The 18,538-nt window shown below is 40.4% G+C and overlaps 1 protein-coding gene across 1 annotated transcript in view; it reads right to left on the minus strand.

The window, feature by feature from the left end:
• Positions 1-17,710, minus strand: part of LOC109417756 (juvenile hormone esterase) — a 118,770-nt gene extending 101,060 nt beyond the window's left edge. Inside the window, exon 1 of the mRNA XM_029860201.2 lies at positions 17,548-17,710. The gene's annotated coding sequence lies outside the window, so the exon portion shown is untranslated. The remainder of the gene's footprint in view (positions 1-17,547) is intronic.
• Positions 17,711-18,538: the final 828 nt, after the last annotated feature.

The following is an 18,538-nucleotide window of genomic DNA, read 5'->3' on the forward strand; positions in this document are numbered from 1 at the left end:
CATAATTTTACTTATAGCAAAAAAATAAGCTTTGTTGATGAATTTCGTTAGTTTTTTCGCTGAGTGTAGGAGCAAAAACGATGGCTGGTCAAATGACCAACTATCGAAAATTTGAATCAACCATTAAAATGTTGATCGATGGGAAGCGGGTGGGGTATGAAGTCTGTTTCTCTGTGTATGATTATGATATTTGAGGTAATTGGGCTACATATAGGCGTATTATTAACTATATACGTAGGTGGATTCCCTCTATACGGTACTGTATCAATAAACCGTCCTAATAGAAATCTACACTGTGAATGAAACTACAAACACTCTAATAATACCCATTGTACACTGATTTAACGGTCGATTTTAAAACTTGATAGTTTGCCAACTTCCATCCGTGGCGCTCGTATCGTTTTTGTTCGAGTTTTTACGTTTGCTCACTACCACCACCTAGTTCATGGTTGGTCAAACTCAGGCATTTTAGCATTTGACGAATATTTCGACATTGATTTTTCATAAGGGCCTAACTGACTTGATCGATTTCTCTTCGTCGACTCTCTCTTTCGCTAATCAACAACATTCCAAATCATTATTTTTTTGTTTCTATAGCTACATGTAGTTGTCTTCTTCGCATTTCAACCAAAAAATCTTTATAAAACTCAATACACATTCTGTGATAACACAAAGAGAGGATCGAAAAGAACTCGAAAATATCAGTTAGGCCCAAAAGAAAAATCATTTCTCCGTTACTATGGTTTGAATCAGAAACTATTCTAAGTGTTACGTCTGTTTGTCTGTGAAAATACGCTTGTATATGAGATTCAAGGCCAATTTTAGATTTTATCATGATATATCTACCGAGAATAAATGACCTTGTATTAAAATTAGACAAGAAGCCTTACTATGTAGAGCAGATTGTTTAGTCCTAGTAGAATGTTACGGTCGATATGACCCAGGCAGGCACGCTGATCGTACACTATGCCATCGTGGTGCGAGAAATTTTACATCTTAGAAGGATTAAAGGCGTTGATAAATGACGAAAATATTTTTTATGCAATTCAGTATCATAATTTCTATTTTATATAAATTATTTTGGTATCATAATGGTCAATTTTTCCGAACTGGTTCATTATGCAACTGAAATGAGTTGCATAATGAAAAATAGTTGCATAATGTTCATAATGCAACTCATTTGGGTTGCATTATGAATATTATGCAACTCAAATGAGTTGTATAATGAAAAAATCATTGCATAAAATTTTGTATGGAACTCGTTGCAAAATTCGATTTTTTCAGCACTCTTCGTATTTATCCAACTCGGCAAGCCTCGTTGGATAAATGTACGACTCGTGCTGAAAAAATCAACTTTTTGCAACTCGTTACATAAATAACTATTATGTAGACAAGAATCGTTGTTATTAAGTAAAATTCAGATTATTAAAGCTTAGTAACTTTTTCCTTTATTAGCTCTAAGCACTGAGCTAATAAGCAAGCTTTATCCAGAAGATTGGGGTCCTTTCTTTGCCAAATTGATCATTTTTGCAAACTGATATCGCACACCAGACATGATGAAACTCTATATACAAGTGAATATCAGCACTGAACCCTTTAAACTGATTAATACTAAAAGTAAACCAGTAGTGGTGCTGCATTTTACTGAAAAAGGTGGCCCCGAATAAAACGGCCAAGCATAGTACGCACATAGCCATCAGGCCGGCGCGCGGTTCTGCGCGATCGGCCGGTACTGGACCACGCTTTTGGCTTGCTCCTCAGCCAGTATAGAAAGACAGAGAAAGAGAATGACAGCGGAAAATTGTGTTAATAGCGGAGTACCTAGTGCTTCGTCGACGGATTAAGTAATAGCAAGACCGCGTTGCTGCGGCGCAGAGCTTGTTTGTATGTACAACAGAAAAATGTGAACACAAGTCAACAAGCAACAACAAAAAACAGAGAAGACTCGAGGAAAAAAAGAAGAAATGCCCGCCAACAACGGATAAGACTTGCTCCGATCCGATTCAGAAACAGCTGACTGACCCAGAGACCTAATGGAATACTCGTTTGATTCGTGTTGTTTGTAGGAGTGACGACGCGACGATGATCGTCGTGCGCAACGGATTTGAATGATGAAGATGATTCATTGTCACGGCGCGACAGCGAAAGTGTTTTCAGTTGATCAACTTGTTTGGATATCAATCGCCGTGAATCGTGGACGTTGTTGGTATGTATGAGAAGAGGTAATGTTAAATCTGATTGAGAAGTCATGCGTATTGGCGTAAAGGTAAAAACAGTGGATGGTTACTGGTTTGCTGTTGCCAAATGGCTTTGGGCCACTAAAATGAGATCCGGATTTTTTTTTTCGCAGGAAATTGCAGCGTCTGATTATATATGCTCTTGCACATCACTGACTGGTGAATGAATTTTACAGCATCGGTAATTCGTGTAATGGCTGACCGGTTAGGTCATTCACTAAACCGGTCATACCTTGGCTTGGGTTTGTAATATTACTACGTAATATGCTTGGCTGATTCCGTTTATGAAACCTTATGAGTTCCACGGTAAAAGAAATTGATCGAGTAAAAACACTACTGATTGATTCTGAGCTATGAAATTTTAAAAACTAGTATGTCCATTAACGCTACACACTTCGAAAAATATGCGTAATTTTACGTCATTTTACGCCGACATATTGCAGCGAGTAGAATGACGGAAAAATAGGTTAGTTTAAGACGTACAATTACGTTCGCTCTTAAAATTACATGAGACGAGCGGCGTTAAAAAAATACACGTCATGACGTAATAATAAGCTTTACGACATGACGTGTATTTTAAGGTTATGTTCACTGAAGAGTTTAACTCTTCCCATCTCCATCTAATCACAAATAATTTTTAAAGACCACTCACCTGGACCGATTCTATCGTCATCACCACCGTTGCTTCAAACACTCAAACACTAATCACTAATAATATTAAGAATCCTTTGTAAGTGATTTGTAACACAAAAACTCCCATCACTTCGCCGCACACTGGAACCCATCACCTGATGCCTGATTTTCATACTATTATCCTTTAGGGATTGTCGTCAGTTCTCAAAACTTTTAGTTTAACAAAACACACAAGATAACAACTAAATTCGAATGAACAATATGTATTTTTGCCTCAGCATGTGACGAAAACACTTCCGCTTCAGCACTTCGGAGACTGCCACTTATTTTGAGTCTGCCGGTAGCTTATATTATTTCAAAACTCTGCTTTGAGCTGAATGCAAATTGCTTTGCGCACCCGCGTATTCCCGAATAATCTGCAATTAATATTCCCATTAAGATTTAACTGGATGTGGACGTGGACTAAAATTGCGAAAATCTACCGAACGAAACTAAACGAAAACATGAGAAGCAAGACTGAAAACAATTTGACGTTTGCCGCGCACGTCGCTGTTTATGTTCAAGGACGTGTAATTTTATGTCACTTAATATCGATATCTGAGTCATTCCCTTCAGAAAACAGTTAGCGTATCTTAAAATATAGCATATGAGACAAACATTTGCTGGGAGTGACGATACATTAACTTTTTTTGGAAGCTATTCATGACAGCGTCAGATATGACACAAAAATCAGTCATATTTTATCTTACGGCATATGTCATTACGGCATTTATAAAGATTGTGTCAATTGTAATATTCAGATTTTTTTAGTGTGTATCTAGTAGCAGAATTTCGAAATAAATGTCTCATTTTATGTAAGTTTATGTCATACTGATCAACTTTGCCGAAAACACCATCTCTCTAAGTTATCAATATTCTGAGCAATGAGATTTTTAAAATTTGCATGTACACTAGCGTCACCTAGTGGCAGCATTCGAAACAAGTGTCCAATTTTATGAAAGTTTATGTCATACTGATCAACTTTGTCGAAGACACCATCTTTCTAAGTTATTTACAGGGATTCTGAGATATGAGGTTTTGAAAATTCACATGCTCACTAGCACCAGCTAGTGGAAGCATTACGAACTTCGCAGCTCATCATCGATAATTTGTTGGCCTACCCTCGGGCCCACACAACAAATTTTCTAAGGACGTCATCCTTCCAAATCATTAGGGTCTTGATCTGTCGCATATCGTAACAGTGACTTAACAACCTAATATATTAGTTTCCTGTACCAAACTGTGCAATCTATATATATAAAAATGCCATGGCATACGTGGGACCGCGCATAACTTGCGAACGGATGGTCCGATTTGGGTCGTCTAAGTTTTGTTCTGTTAGTTTTCACCCAAGGAAGGTTTATGAGGCAAAAAACATGGAAAAATTGAAAGTTTTAGAAAATCGGGTTTTCATACATTTTGAACGGGGACTTGGGCTTGGCTAGAGGACTTGAAACGTCAAAAAACACAGTAGGCAAGACAAAGTTTGCCGGGGACAGCGAGTTTAGCATAAAACTGTTGATGGCGCTTCTAGCGGCCAAGTTATCAACTAATCATAAGAACCAAAGCACTAAATGGTAGATCTTTTCAAGTACCACCTATAGTTTTGCCGAAGAAAGTATTGCGCTATCTCTAAGCACACCCGAGATAACTGGCCACACCACCAAATTTACGAAAGCCCATAAGCTCTTAGGGACGATTTCTTCACCCTGGCTTAAGACGAAACTGGAAGCATCTCCTCATTTTTTTGGTTTTCGATTTTTTTATAAAATAACTTATCAATATTTTCAAAATCAGTATTCGTGCACATGTAGAGTATGAATCAAGGTATCTTCTGATTTTTTTTGAGGTGGAAAATGTTTTCCATTTTTGCAGAAACCAGGTAGACAAATAATTAGTCTGGTCGTCATATTGGAAGGGGACGATTATCTTCCAATAGTAACCATCTTCGAAGAGAAAATGAATCTTCACGATAAATCAAGATTAAAGTAAGATTGAAAAAGCCAGTATGAATGAATGAGAGAATGTTAGTGTTTAGAGGGTTCCCAAATGCGTGAGAGTGTGAATGAAGATAAGGTAGATAAAAATAGGAAATAATCTAAGTAATGGAATAAGAATACGGAATTAAGAATCAAGAAATTAAATGAAAAGGAATGCGATTCACAGCAACCTCAGTTAAAAAAAAACCTAGATTAATCCACCTAGTGGTGATAGTGCCTTTCTCGTCGAATATGTACTCAAGAGCCATAAGCCGAAGTGTTCCTGAATTCTGAGAATACTCTAGAACGTAACAAATCTCATCTTCTTTTTTTATCACAGTTCTCGTTAACTTTTTACGGCATCATCAGCATCGGCAGCCATGTTGGATTTGTGGCTCGAAATTTCAAAGTGATAATTCTTTGCCACCAAAGTGAATATTCGTATGAAAAAGTATCATCCTATATGCTCACTCACAGTGATTGCGATGATACTTTTTCTTATACGTTGCAGCAGAATTGACAGTTTTTTATCAATTCAAAAATGCGAGGCAAACAATCATTGAACAGCAAAAAGTCAATGATTCGTTCGAAAGCTTAGTGATGCATCATGGCACCTTAATAATGGGGGAATAGAGTTGATAAATAATTAATCTATTTGATGAAAAACTACCCGAACAATGAGCAAATCCGCTTAACTCATCGGATTCAGTAATAAATTTTCTGGAAAATTTAAAAATTTATTGGTTGACCTATTTATTTGTGCCCTTCCTCAAAATGATGAATTCCGAATAAAATTTCCAAGGGGGACCCCTCTTGACTTAAGAGAAAATCGAAATTTGTGTCAGCCTTATTCAGAAAAGCAACAATTCTATCAAAGCCATAATCGAATTTGAGAACTTATTGATGGCTCATATTTCGAAGTTATGTATTATGTTAAACGTATAAGCAGAGCTGAAAAATATCAAACCTCTCAGTTGACTGCTTGACCACCCTCACTAGCATTGGATGCCGATCATTATCAAGATATTTCGGCAATTTTTTCTCTGCACACTTTAGCCTTTATTTAATTATCATTGCATTGGTTATAAGAGTTATGTAACATTTGACAAAAAAAAAGTGCAAGCTAGTGGAATTTCTCATAATAAAACCCATTCAAATTTCAACCGTGTTACAGAGCGCGAGGGCTCAACCAGTTGCATCTAAATTGTGCCTAGTAAATTCATCTTAGGTGTGGTCAGAGACTATTTTCTTGCTGCCGGTTTATCTGGTTATCCAACATTTTTAATGATTTGATGTGCATATGAAGGTTTGGTTCACTTTTTTAACTGGCCACTTCCGGCGGGACACCTGGAACCGGTTCCGGAACACAACCGGTTCAGATATGTTATTTGTGGATTGATTGGTAATTATCGGTGACAAATATCGGAAACAGCTTGTTAAGCGTTACGCGTTTCGACCTACTATTCTTCGGTCATCGTCAGACGCATTCAGTTGGTTTCACCCCTTCAACTTCATCAGTTTAATATCCATATAAGCGGTTCACATATGATCTGAAACTATTTTCCTGCTAACCGTTCATCTGGTTATCGAAAAAGCCGCTCTTTGATGTGTCGCATGCATGGGTTTGGTTCACTTTTTTAATTGGCCACTTCCGGCGGGACACCTGGAACCGGTTCCGGAACACAACCGGTTCAGATAAGATATGAAACTATATACCTGCCAACCGTTCATCTGGTTATCGAGAAAGCTGCTCTTTGATGCGTCGCATGCATGGGTTTGGTTCAATATTTTTATTGGCCACTTCTGGCAGGACACCCGGAACCGGTTCCGGAACACTACTGGTTCAAATATGGTCTGAAACTACTTTCCTGCTTACCATTCAACTGGTTATCGAAAAAGCCGCTATTTGATGTGTCGCATGCATGGGTTATGTTCACTTTTATAGTTGGCCACTTCCGGCAGGACACCCGAAACCGGTTCCGGAACACTACCGGTTCAGATATAGTCTGAGGCTATTTCCCTACTTCCCGTTCATCAGATAATCGAAAATGCCGTGGTTTGATGGGTCGCATGCATGGGTTTGTTGCATTTTCATATCTGGCCCCTTCCTGGGGTACCGGTCCGGAACACCTAAATGGCCATAACTCCGAAACGGCTGGACCGATCCGATCCATTTTCAATAGGAAACAATGGGACCAGTTTCCGCGTCGAATGAACCGTCGGTCGTTAAAATCGGTTGATGTTTACTATCTAAAATTTAGGTGACCTTTTTTGTACACACACACACACACACACACATACGCACACACATACATACACACACACACATACACACACAGACATCATCTCAGCTCGTCGAGCTGAGTCGATTGGTATATAACATTGGACCCCTCCGGAGGCTCTATCAAATTTTCGTTTTTGGAGTGAACATATAGCCTTTCGGTACACCTTGGTGTACGAGAAAGGCAAAAAACTATTCAAATTCCAACCGTGTGACAGAGCGCGAGGGCTCAACCAGTTGCATCAAAATTGTGTGTAGTAATTTCAACCGCAAAAGGGGATTGATGCTATAAAATTAAAATTTCCCCATACAACGTTGATTCTTCCTACTGTATAATTACGTCTCAGGAATATGAAATGGTGTGATTTGACAAGATCGCTTTAATTTTTATTAAGATTTTGTTCTTTTGCGCATATTTATCGCTTGCATTGATTTTGTTCACCTTCGTAATTTCAGCGATGCATCCATTTCTGATTCTGCAACACTGCTGGTAATCTTAGGTGTGGTCAGAGACTATTTTCTTGCTGCCCGTTTATCTGGTAATCCAACATATTTAATGATTTGATGTTGCATATGCATGGGTTTGGTTCACTTTTTTAACTGGCCACTTCCGGCGGGACACCTGGAACCGGTTCCGGAACACAACCGGTTCAGGTATGTTATTTGTGGATTGATTGGTAATTATCGGTGACAAATATCGGAAACAGCATGTTAAGCGTTACGCGTTTCGACTTACTATTCTTCGGTCATCGTCAGACGCATTCAGTTGGATTCACCCCTTCAACTTCGTCAGTTTAATATATAAGCGGTTCAGATATGGTCTGAAACTATTTTCCTGCTTACCGTTCATCTGGTTATCGATAAAGCTGCTATGTGGTGGGTCACATGCATAGGTTTGGTTCAGTTTTTTAATTGGTCACTTCCGAAGAGATACCTGTAACCGGTTCCGGAACACAACCGGTCCAAATAAGGTATGAAACTTTTTCCTGCTAACCATTCATCTGGTTATTGAAAAAGCTGCTCTTTGATGTATCGCATGCATGGGTTCGGTTCACTTTTTTAATTGGCCACTTCCGGCGGGACACCCGGGATCGGTTTTGGAACACAACCGGTTCAGATAAGGTATTTTCCTGTTTACCGTTCATCTGGTTATCGAAAAAGCCGCTCTTTGATGCGTCGCATGCATGGGTTTGGTTCAATTTTTTAATTGGTCACTTCCGGCAGGACACCCGGAACCGGTTCCGGAACACTACCGATACAAAATGATCTGAAACTGTTTTCCTGCTTACCATTCAACTGGTTATCGAAAAAGCCGCTCTTTGATGTGTCACATGCATGGGTTATGCTCACTTTTATATTTGACCACTTCCGGCAGGACACCCGGAACCGGTTCCGGAACACTACCGGTTCAGATATGGTCTGAGACTATTTTCCCACTTCCCGTTCATCAGATAATCGAAAATGCCGTGGTTTGATGGGTCGCATGCATGGGTTTGTTGCAATTTCATATCTGGCCCCTTCCTGAGGTACCGATCCGGAACACCTAAATGGCCATAACTCCGGAACGGCTGGACCGATCCGAACCATTTTCAATAGGAAACAATGGGACCAGATTCCGCGTCGAATGAACCGTCCGTCGTTAAAATCGGTTGATGTTTACTATCTAAAAGTTAGGTGACCTTTTTTGTACACACACACACACACACACACACACACACACACACACATACGCACACACATACATACACACACACACATACACACACACAGACATCATCTCAACTCGTCGAGCTGAGTCGATTGGTATATAACACTTGACCCTTCCGGAGGCTCTATCAAATTTTCGTTTTTGGAGTGAACATATAGCCTTTCGGTACACCTTGGTGTACGAGAAAGGCAAAAAACAACAGCTAAATTGAAGTAAAAAAACACCAAAGTAAACATCACAAATCAATCAATAAGTGTCTATAATTGGAATAAAAAATAATATTAAAGCCAATGGATCCGGAGAACTACTTACTATGAGCATATTACAATTTGAACACTTAAAAAGATGAATCCAAGAAAAATTACCAATCATGAATATCTAGCTTGGCAATGTTTCCTTGGGAGGAGGGACGATTGTTACCGACCGATCGTAGCAATGATAAAAAAACAACCCAATTTATGGACATCAAACTATCAGATAAGCTCCAATAATTGTAAATAGATTATTAAAAGATTCATAGTGGATAGTAAATACAAAAGGAGAACATAATTCCTTAGGCTCCATTCCCTTTCCCCTTAATACAACCGTGAACCTTGGTGCTATAAATTATGGAACTCATCGTGGCCTAAAAATACAACAGGATCATTATTGATCTATAAGGTTGGTAACCCTGCCGATAGTTTCAGCCGAAAGAGAAGAAGAGGGAGAATGAAAAGGAATGAGAGGAAAAAGGAGAGGAGACTGAGAGAAAGTGGAAAACATTGGTGAAAGATAGAAGGTTTTCCGAAGTCTCGTGGAGAAAAGACCGTGTGCTAATTTCGAAGGAAAGTGAACTTTGCGGCTAGAAGGAAGAGCCGCCCCAAAACGGAAGAATTCTGGTGATCCGAAGAAGTTGTAGTCTTTATTGTATTGTATTTAATTGTATTGTATTTCTTCATCTGACCTCTGGAGTCTTAATGAAGTGTGGTTGGGAAAAGCCTTTTTAGGCATAAAACCCACATCTTAACATATTACACATTAAAAATACAAAATTAAAACTAAGAACTAATACTCACATTTTAAAAATAACAAATCTAAGTTTTACAAAATACGTTAACGGAAATCAAAATTATCAAAAACATTATTAAAATTCACTACCATATACCTAAGAGGATCATGTTGTCCATATCGGCTATTGCGAGAATCTAAATGGAGAAAGTTGCGTCGTCGTAGTGGCCGTTCAGGAACGTAAATACGAAGTTCAGAGAGTAAAGCTGGAGCATCAATCTCGCCATTCAATAGCTTCCCAATAAAGCTGGATTGCATAGACGATCTCCTTTTCTCCAAAGTATCCAACCCCAATAGCATGCACCCTCGGTGTCTGGCCCGAACAACTCCACACTCACCCCAGGGAGTGTTTCCGAAGCGAATACGTTGGACCAAGTACGGGCATCCGATTTCCCTCCTCTCTCACGAGGATCTACCGAAAGATTCGGCGAGCTCCGTACCGATGGCCGATGGGCTACCGTCATCGCCGCGTCACACGCTGCGAGTAGTAGGCAACACTTGCCATTGAGGTGCGGGTTCTAGTGAGGTCCGGCCGGGTTCACCCCCGCTTACTAGGACCCTATATCCGATGTGCTGTCTCACCGCTAGCGGGCATGTGAGACGTCGAAGAACACGTGGGCCAGACCCATCCCAGCTGTGATCACCACATAATTGTCGAAGATTCCCGCCAGCCTCCATAAGACCGACCGAGCAACTCGTCTTCGTACCTGTAGAGCACAAGAACATCCGTGGCCCGAGCCGAATACGCCACTGGTAAAGCCGCCCGTTGAAGCATCCGAACCCATAGGATCCCCTGCATGAGATCCACTGATCGACCGGGGGCCCGAACCGGATACGCTATAGCCCTCCCCATTGAAGAATTCGAGGCCGTAACAAGGACATTTGCCGATCGTCCGTGACCCCGTAGCCTTGGTTTCCCTTTATTGGGTCAGCTTTGTACTATTTATGTTCAAGGTCGATAAAATTGAGCCCTCCCGTAGCAAGCAGCCGCCGACCCTGAGATACCTTAGAGGTGAGCCGGCCTAGGCGTATGGGCGCCGATGCCCCACACGGGAAAAAATTCGTTGCCGGATCCATGACTAAAATGTTATGAAATCATAAAACTTGTCGCTTCATGATATTGTAACTACAAGTCATCCCAAGTAACACACTTGTCACCGAAGAGTCACGGCGGCGCAGGTTTATGTTGCGCAGAAGTCACTGTGACTTACTTCTAGCAAGTAAGTGTTTATTTGTTAGAAGTAAGTCACAGTGACTTCTGCGCAACAAAAACCTGCGCCGCCGTGACTCTTCGGTGACAAGTGTGTTACTTGGGATGATATCGTGACGTTAACAACGATTATCATGAATAATAAAAACTGATTCCTTCAACAAAAGTCATGGCCATCAAAAGCGTTATGAAAAAATTAAGCTCGTTTTCATAAATTGAATACCATAAAGCTGAGTCATGGTAGCATGGCTCTGAGTCACAAAACTATGACGCTGAGTCATCTCAACCAGACGCTGAGTCGTATAAACATAACGCAGAGTCATAAAATCATGAATCACAACAAACGAATTTGGGCACTGTAAGCGTTACGCAAACCCTTGCGCATAATCACCTACGCCATTTTTGTCACTTCTGTCAAGGCGCTTTTTGTGAGCGGCAGAGTTTTCCGGTGAGATTTTTTTTTTAGTTTTCGAAAAAGTGTAGTGAATTGTTCTTACTTAAACTATATAATTATTGAACTACATTCCAGAAGTTGAAAGTGGAAAATCTCCATATTCCGGCACAAAACTCCGGCCAGCTTCATCAGCAGCAGAACAATCAAGCTCACGCACAATTCCGGCACAAAATTTTGGCTAAATGCATGACGTAATCTATGGACCATTTTACGAGACGGTTCAGAACAACTGATCGCTCATTTTATGAATGAAAATTTGACAGTATGGAGCCAGGTCATTTTGACAGATCTCACACGAGCAAGAAAAGGTCGGCAAACTGCAAGAAAATTGTTCGTCTCTTTCTTGCATGTGTGTGATCTGTCAAAATGACCTGGCTAATGTCAAACATTTCGAGGTTAGGTTTCGTGGTGTAATGAAGAATAGACTTGCGTGGTGTAATGAAGAATAGACTTTGTTTTTTTTGCAGCCAAACAAGACAAAAGAAATCTCAAAAAGTACAGCCAAATGACAAATACCAGAATCATAAAAAATACTTCAATATTCAGGAACCTTTTTCGTGATTTCAGAGTGCATGCTTCACGATAACATGACCTTAAATGCCACTTTGCACCAATTAATCCGATAGTATAAATTACAAATACTAGAATCATGCATACTGCTCATGTTTTTTATAACATTAGGTAATAAATTAAGAACATGCTTTATGATAACATGACCAGTACTACCATTTTTCGCAAATCGATCCAGTACCATAAATGACAAATACTTTCACCATGAGTAATGCTCAAGCTTTCATAAATTTAGTTCATAGTTTGAGTACGTACTTCATGATAATATGAACCGACTCACCAAATTTCGCTAATAAAACTGGAACCATAAATGACAACTACTAGTTCTATGAATACCGCTTCTGGTTTTATGAATCTAGTTAATAGTTACGGTATTCATGGGCATGATATCAAGACTTAACTTACAATTTTTTGTCAATAAATATGAAAAACGTAACGCCAAGGTGACGTTACGGCAACATGAGTCATGAAAGTATGACCTTTTTTGCGGTGTATATTTATAACATGAAAACACACATTTTACGCGAAATCATGACTCATTTAGCAGGTTTCATGCAGCGGATTTTTTTCCGTGCAGGATGTGTGGAGCGTCCAATGGTAATTAACAGGAATCACTAGACGGATTCCTGGTGCTTTTCCCAAAGAAATTCCGGAAGGAAACCCGTAGAATTCCGAAAAAGTTTTCCCTGGGAGAGTTCCTGATGGATTGCCTTCGAAAATGTCTGAAAGCGTTTCTAGCATGAAAGTACTTATTATGTTTAAAGTAAGTCACAGCGACTCCTCCGCAATCAAAACTTGCGCTGCCGTGATTCATCTGTGAAATGTGTGTTGCTTGGAATAAACCCCGAAGGACTTGTGAGAGTTCCTGATGGGATCCTTAAAGAAACTGCATGAGGGATTCCTAAAGGAACGCCTGGACAATTTTCAGGCAACTTCTAAGAAAAATTCCAAGAGACATTTCTGGAGAAATCTCTACTCAAATGAAGGAGATCTCTGGTGAAATTCCTGAAGGAATCCAAGGATGTCCTAAGACCCTTGATGGTTTCCCAGGGGAATTTCTGAAAGAGTTCCTTTACAAATTTTAGGAAAAGTTCTGGAACACCCGCAAAACATCCCTGGAAAACTCCTAGAGGAATCTCTTAAAAAAATCAATAGCTTCGATAACTTCTTAAAGTATTTCTTAAAGAAAAAAAAAAGAATTACAGGATATGTTTCTGCGCAGGATGAATTTGTGAAGAAATTCTTTTGTAGGAACTGCAGAGGATATTCTTGAAGCAATTCACGGATAGATTTCTGAACAAATCCGTGGATGAACTCCCAAAAAATTTCTTGGAGAATATTATGAATGAATGCCTGGATGACTTCTTGGAAAATTTCCTAGCTCGTGTATTCTCGCCTGCATGCAACTCTCTAAAACTATCTTGAATCATCCCAATACAAATCGCTGGAGAAATTCCTTTTGAAGTAAATAAAAAAATATCTTACGGTAATCGTTCAGAAATTGTTGGGTACATTCCTGGAAAAAATGGTGGAACGTAAAGATGAGGAAATCCTCAATCAATTTTTGAAGAGATCCCGACAGAAATTTTCGAAAGAATCTCTAGAGGAATTTCTGAATCAGTCCCTGGAGAAATCCCTAGAGCAATTCCTAGAAGAATTCCTGGATGAATTTCTGAAGAAATTCTAGAAGCAATTCTTGGAGGAAACCCTGCAGGAATTCCTTGAGCACTCTAGAAGAGGAATTCCCGCAGGAATGCCTGGAGGAAATCCCGAAAGAGCTCTTCGAGAAATTCCAGGAGGAATTTCAGAAGGGATCCCTACAGAAAGTTCTTAAAGTATACTTAGATACCAGGAGGAATCCCTGGATAAATTCCTGGAGTAATCCGTGGAAGAATTCCTGAAGGAATTCCAAGAGGAACTCTTGCAAGAATCCCTATAGGAATACTGGGATCAATTCCAAGAGAAATTTCTGAGAAAATCTCTTGAGCAATTCCTGGAGGAGGCTCTGAGGGAATTCTCGGAAAAATGCTTGGAGGATATCATGGAGGAATCCCTGAAGCAATTTCTGAAGGATACTCTGGATGAAATCCTAAAGAAATACCTGAAGAAACTTCTGGACAAATTCCTGGCGGAATCCCGGGAGAAATTCCTGGAAGAAACTCAAAAGGAATCTCTGGAGGCATTTCTGAAGGAATACCTGGATGAATTCCTTGGCAAATCTCTGTCGAAATGCATTGAGAAACTTCTAGACAAATTCCTGGCGGAATCCCTGGGGGAAACCCCGGAGGAAGGGGGAAACCCCTGGACGAATTCTGTGACATTTCCCTTATTAAATTTGTGAAGAAATCTCTTGAAAACTTCCTAAAGAAATCCCCTGAAGTCCTGCAGGAATTCTTAGAGGAATTTCTGGAAGAATTTTTGGAGAAGTCCTAGAGGAAGCCCTGCAGGAATGCCTGGATGAATTCCTGGAGGAATCTTCTCGTATACCCGGTGCAGCTGCGCGGTGCACCTGCCACCAACATGCCTGAAAGCCTTCGAGACCGCCGGTATTGGCCGCTATCTAGACGCCGACTGAGCAACAGGAGGGTGTGCATTGCACCGGTACACGTGTCACGTCGGATTCCGGTCATGTCGCATGTAAAGTCGGCATCCAGATAGCGGCCAATCCTGGAGGAATTGCAAGAGAAGTTCCTGGATAAATCCTTGGAGGAATTCCTGGAGGAATCCTTGGAGGAATCTCTGGTAGAACCCCTGGAGGAAATCCTAAAGGAACGCCTGAAGGAAGTTCTGGAGACATACCTAGAGGAGATCCTATAGGAATCCCTGGAGGAATCCCACACGAAATCTCCATTTATGATGAAGAAATTCCTGGATAAATACCTGGAGGAATCCGTAGAATATTTCAAGAGGGAATTCCTGTAAAAAATCCAGGAATCATTTCTGATGGTATCCCTGAAATGTCTGGAGGAATTCCGGGAGGATCCTGGAGGAATTTTTGAAGGAATTCCTGAAGGATTTCGTGAAGGGAGGGATTCCTGGATTTCCTGGGGTTATACCTGAAGAAATTTGGTTGAAATCTCGGAGGAATGCCTCAAGAAATGCCTAGAGGAATACCTATAGGCATATCTGGAGGTATCCCTAAGGAAATCCCTGTATGATTTCCTGCAGGAAACCCTGCATAAATTCACAGAGGAATTCCTGGAGGTATCTAAGATGAATTCCAGAGAGAATCTCTGGAGGACTTTCTGAAGAAATCCGAGGAGGAATTACTGAAGAAATCGCAGAATGAATTATTGGAGAACTTCTGAAGAGATCCTAAAAAGAGTTCGTAAATTCCTGGAGAAATCCCTATAGTGTAGCAGTCCTGGATAAGTTTCTGAAACAACTCCCTGGAAAAATCTTAAGGTATCCACGTCTGGAGAAATTTCTGGGGGAATTATTGATGGAATCCTTGGAAAATGTTCAAAGAATTCCTGGATAATTTTTTTTCTAGAAGAATTCCTGAAAGAAATTTCTACAGAAGTACTTCGAACAATTACAGATGAAACTATTGGAGCAATCTCTAGCGGAAGCCTTTAGGGAAATATGGAGAAATCCCTGAAGAAATCACTGAAGAGGATCTCTGGTGGAATTCCTATCGGAATCCTTGAAGAATCTCTGAGAAATCGTCGAAAATAAGGACTGAAAGAACCTCCAAAGGATATCAGGAGAAATTTCGGTAGGAATGTCTAGTGAAATCCGTAGAAAAAGTTTTAAAGGAATCTCTGGAGGAATCCATGTCGGTATCAATGTAGGAAGCTATGGGAAAAATCCGGGAGAAAATCGTCGATGTATCCTTGAAAAGTATCTGTAAAGAAAACATTAACGAATCATGGGAGGAATTCCTAAAGCATTCCTTGCAGCAAGCCCATGGTGTCGTGTTATTGGCGAGTTTCACATCAAAGTGATATTTTCAATGTTTGGTGTTTGAAGCCAGTGTTGCAAAAATTCAATTCATTCATTTGAACACTAACCAACCAATCTGTTCAGTCATTTTTCCTTCTAGTTATGTTCAAAACGATTTCATTCAATCAGAGCACCTATCAAATGAGAAGCGAATCCTTGTCAATTGAATAAATTGTCACTCGAATGAGTAGCTGAACTCGAAACACGAAAAACCCCGCAAAATTCCGCCAGACGGAAAAAATGTTGAATGTCGGGTCAAAGTCGGGTCAATTTTTATCGAATGTTGGGCCACTGTTGGACCAACATCGATCAACTATTGGGTCCAAGTTGGGTTTGGTGGCCAAAATAAAAATAGGTGAATGATAGGTTGATGTCGGGTTTGACGTCATCAACGATGGTAAAAGCTTTGAACCTACAACACCACACATTTATGCTTCCTAGCTGGGGCTCAATTGAATGATGTGTACCTTGATTGAGGCTGGAGCTGGTGTCAATTGAATGATCAGAGGCTATTCAATTGATATTCCGATAGTAAATGGAAAAATGAGTGGTTACCATTCTCAAGTTCAGCTTTAAATGTCGGTTGATACTGACACTTCGCACCACTGTTTGAAGCTATGCACTTGCACAACACTTTGATCTATTCTTCTTCTTGGCGTGACATCCTCACTGGGACAAAGCCTGCGCCTCAGCTTAGTGTTCTTTGAGCACTTCCACAGTTACTAACTGAGAGTTTCCTCTGCCATTGACCATTTTTGCATGTGTATATCGTGTGGTAGATACAAAGATACTCTATGACCAAGAAAGTCTAGGAAATGTCCTTTACGAAAAGCTCCTGGATCGATCGGGAATCGAAAACGTCACCATCATCATAGTCATGCTGAATACTCACGCCTTTACAACTGTGGCCATATAGGGCCCTATCTATTGATCTTCCATGATGTTTTAATTGTCCATCTTCAGGGTCAGCTTAGGGTATCAATTTTTTCAATCCAATTTACGAAAAAGATAGTTTAGCGGTCAAAGCTCGAACTTCCAATCGAATGTGTTTCTTTCTTCTCCTTCGGTTGTTTTATTTTGGTCTTCCTTTGCGCGCAGCTCAGCACTGGGTCATTGCGTTCACTACTAGGGTACCGAGCACACCACACTAATTCAATCTCTCACGCTTCAGGCGAAAGTGCCAATTATGCCACAACACCTTAAAAGTTGCAAAACTACCAAACCGCACGACAGCAGCCCGCGGTGGCGACGACGGACGACGATCATTGGCGATGTACATCTACCCAAACAGTCCAAAAATCTATTTGCATTTTTAACCGTTTTCATCCCACCAGCAGCAGCGTGTTGCATTATCGATCATAAAAAATAAAATTCAAGATCACTGGGCACAAACACCCGTAGCACTACACAGATACACCTAGCTCCTAGAGAGCGAGAGACGTACCCGAAAGATGAATGCACCACCGAAACTTGACTCCGAAAACAATCCGAACAAAAGACAAGAAAAACGACCGTCCCGGCTCGCGGTTCGCGTGAAACTGAATCGCTTTATCGGATGCAGATGCTTAGTATATCGCGTGTACGACGACGACAACGAGGCAAAAATAGTAAACACGGGTTCGCCTCATGCCGCAGCAGCAGCAGCCAAGTCACCAGAAGAACGAAAGGATGGATGGACCATCATCGCTCGCCTACTAGCGGCTTCGGACTCTAACCCAATGCGCGCTCTCTGCGCTTGGTGGAGAGCGAAGAGAAGAAAAAAATAAGCGCGCGCAAACGACTTGGCGCGCCACTCTGCTGTGGGGTCGGACCACGTGTTTCAAGATGTGAAGTTCACGCTCAAGCGTAATAAAGCAGCAGGTAGGTGCAAAAATTTCTTTATGGGATTACTGAATAATTGTTGTTTAAAATTTAGTTACAATGATTCACAAACAATTATAGGCATGCTTATTGAGGCATAATCATCTTTCATTTCTTTTCACTTTTTCTAGTCAGACGCTCCCGAGACCAAGCGTGCTTGTCAACTCAATTTTCTGCGTTTTCTGCGCCGTGCCACAGTTACTACCCATTCATTTGCATTTTCAGTTGCTAGTCGCTAGTTTACATACAGTGGTGACCCGATTTAGCCAGCCATTAATTTGACGCATTTATTTTTTGAGAAATCTTCTCAGAAAAGTACTTACCAATATAAATTGACGATGAAAATTGTGAGAATTACTATTTTCCGATGCAAAGTTATACTGATTTCTGACATAACTCCAATGTTGCCACAATGTTAAATATATATTTATGCAATTCTGTATCATAATTTACATTTTATTTAACTCATTTCGGTATCATAATGGCCATTTTTTCCGATGTTGCTCATTATGCAACTGAAATGAGTTGCATAATGAAAAATAGATGTATAATGTTCATAATGCAACTCATTTGAG

This window comes from Aedes albopictus, chromosome 1 (genome assembly GCF_035046485.1).
Source record: "Aedes albopictus strain Foshan chromosome 1, AalbF5, whole genome shotgun sequence".
NCBI lineage: Eukaryota > Metazoa > Arthropoda > Insecta > Diptera > Culicidae > Aedes > Aedes albopictus.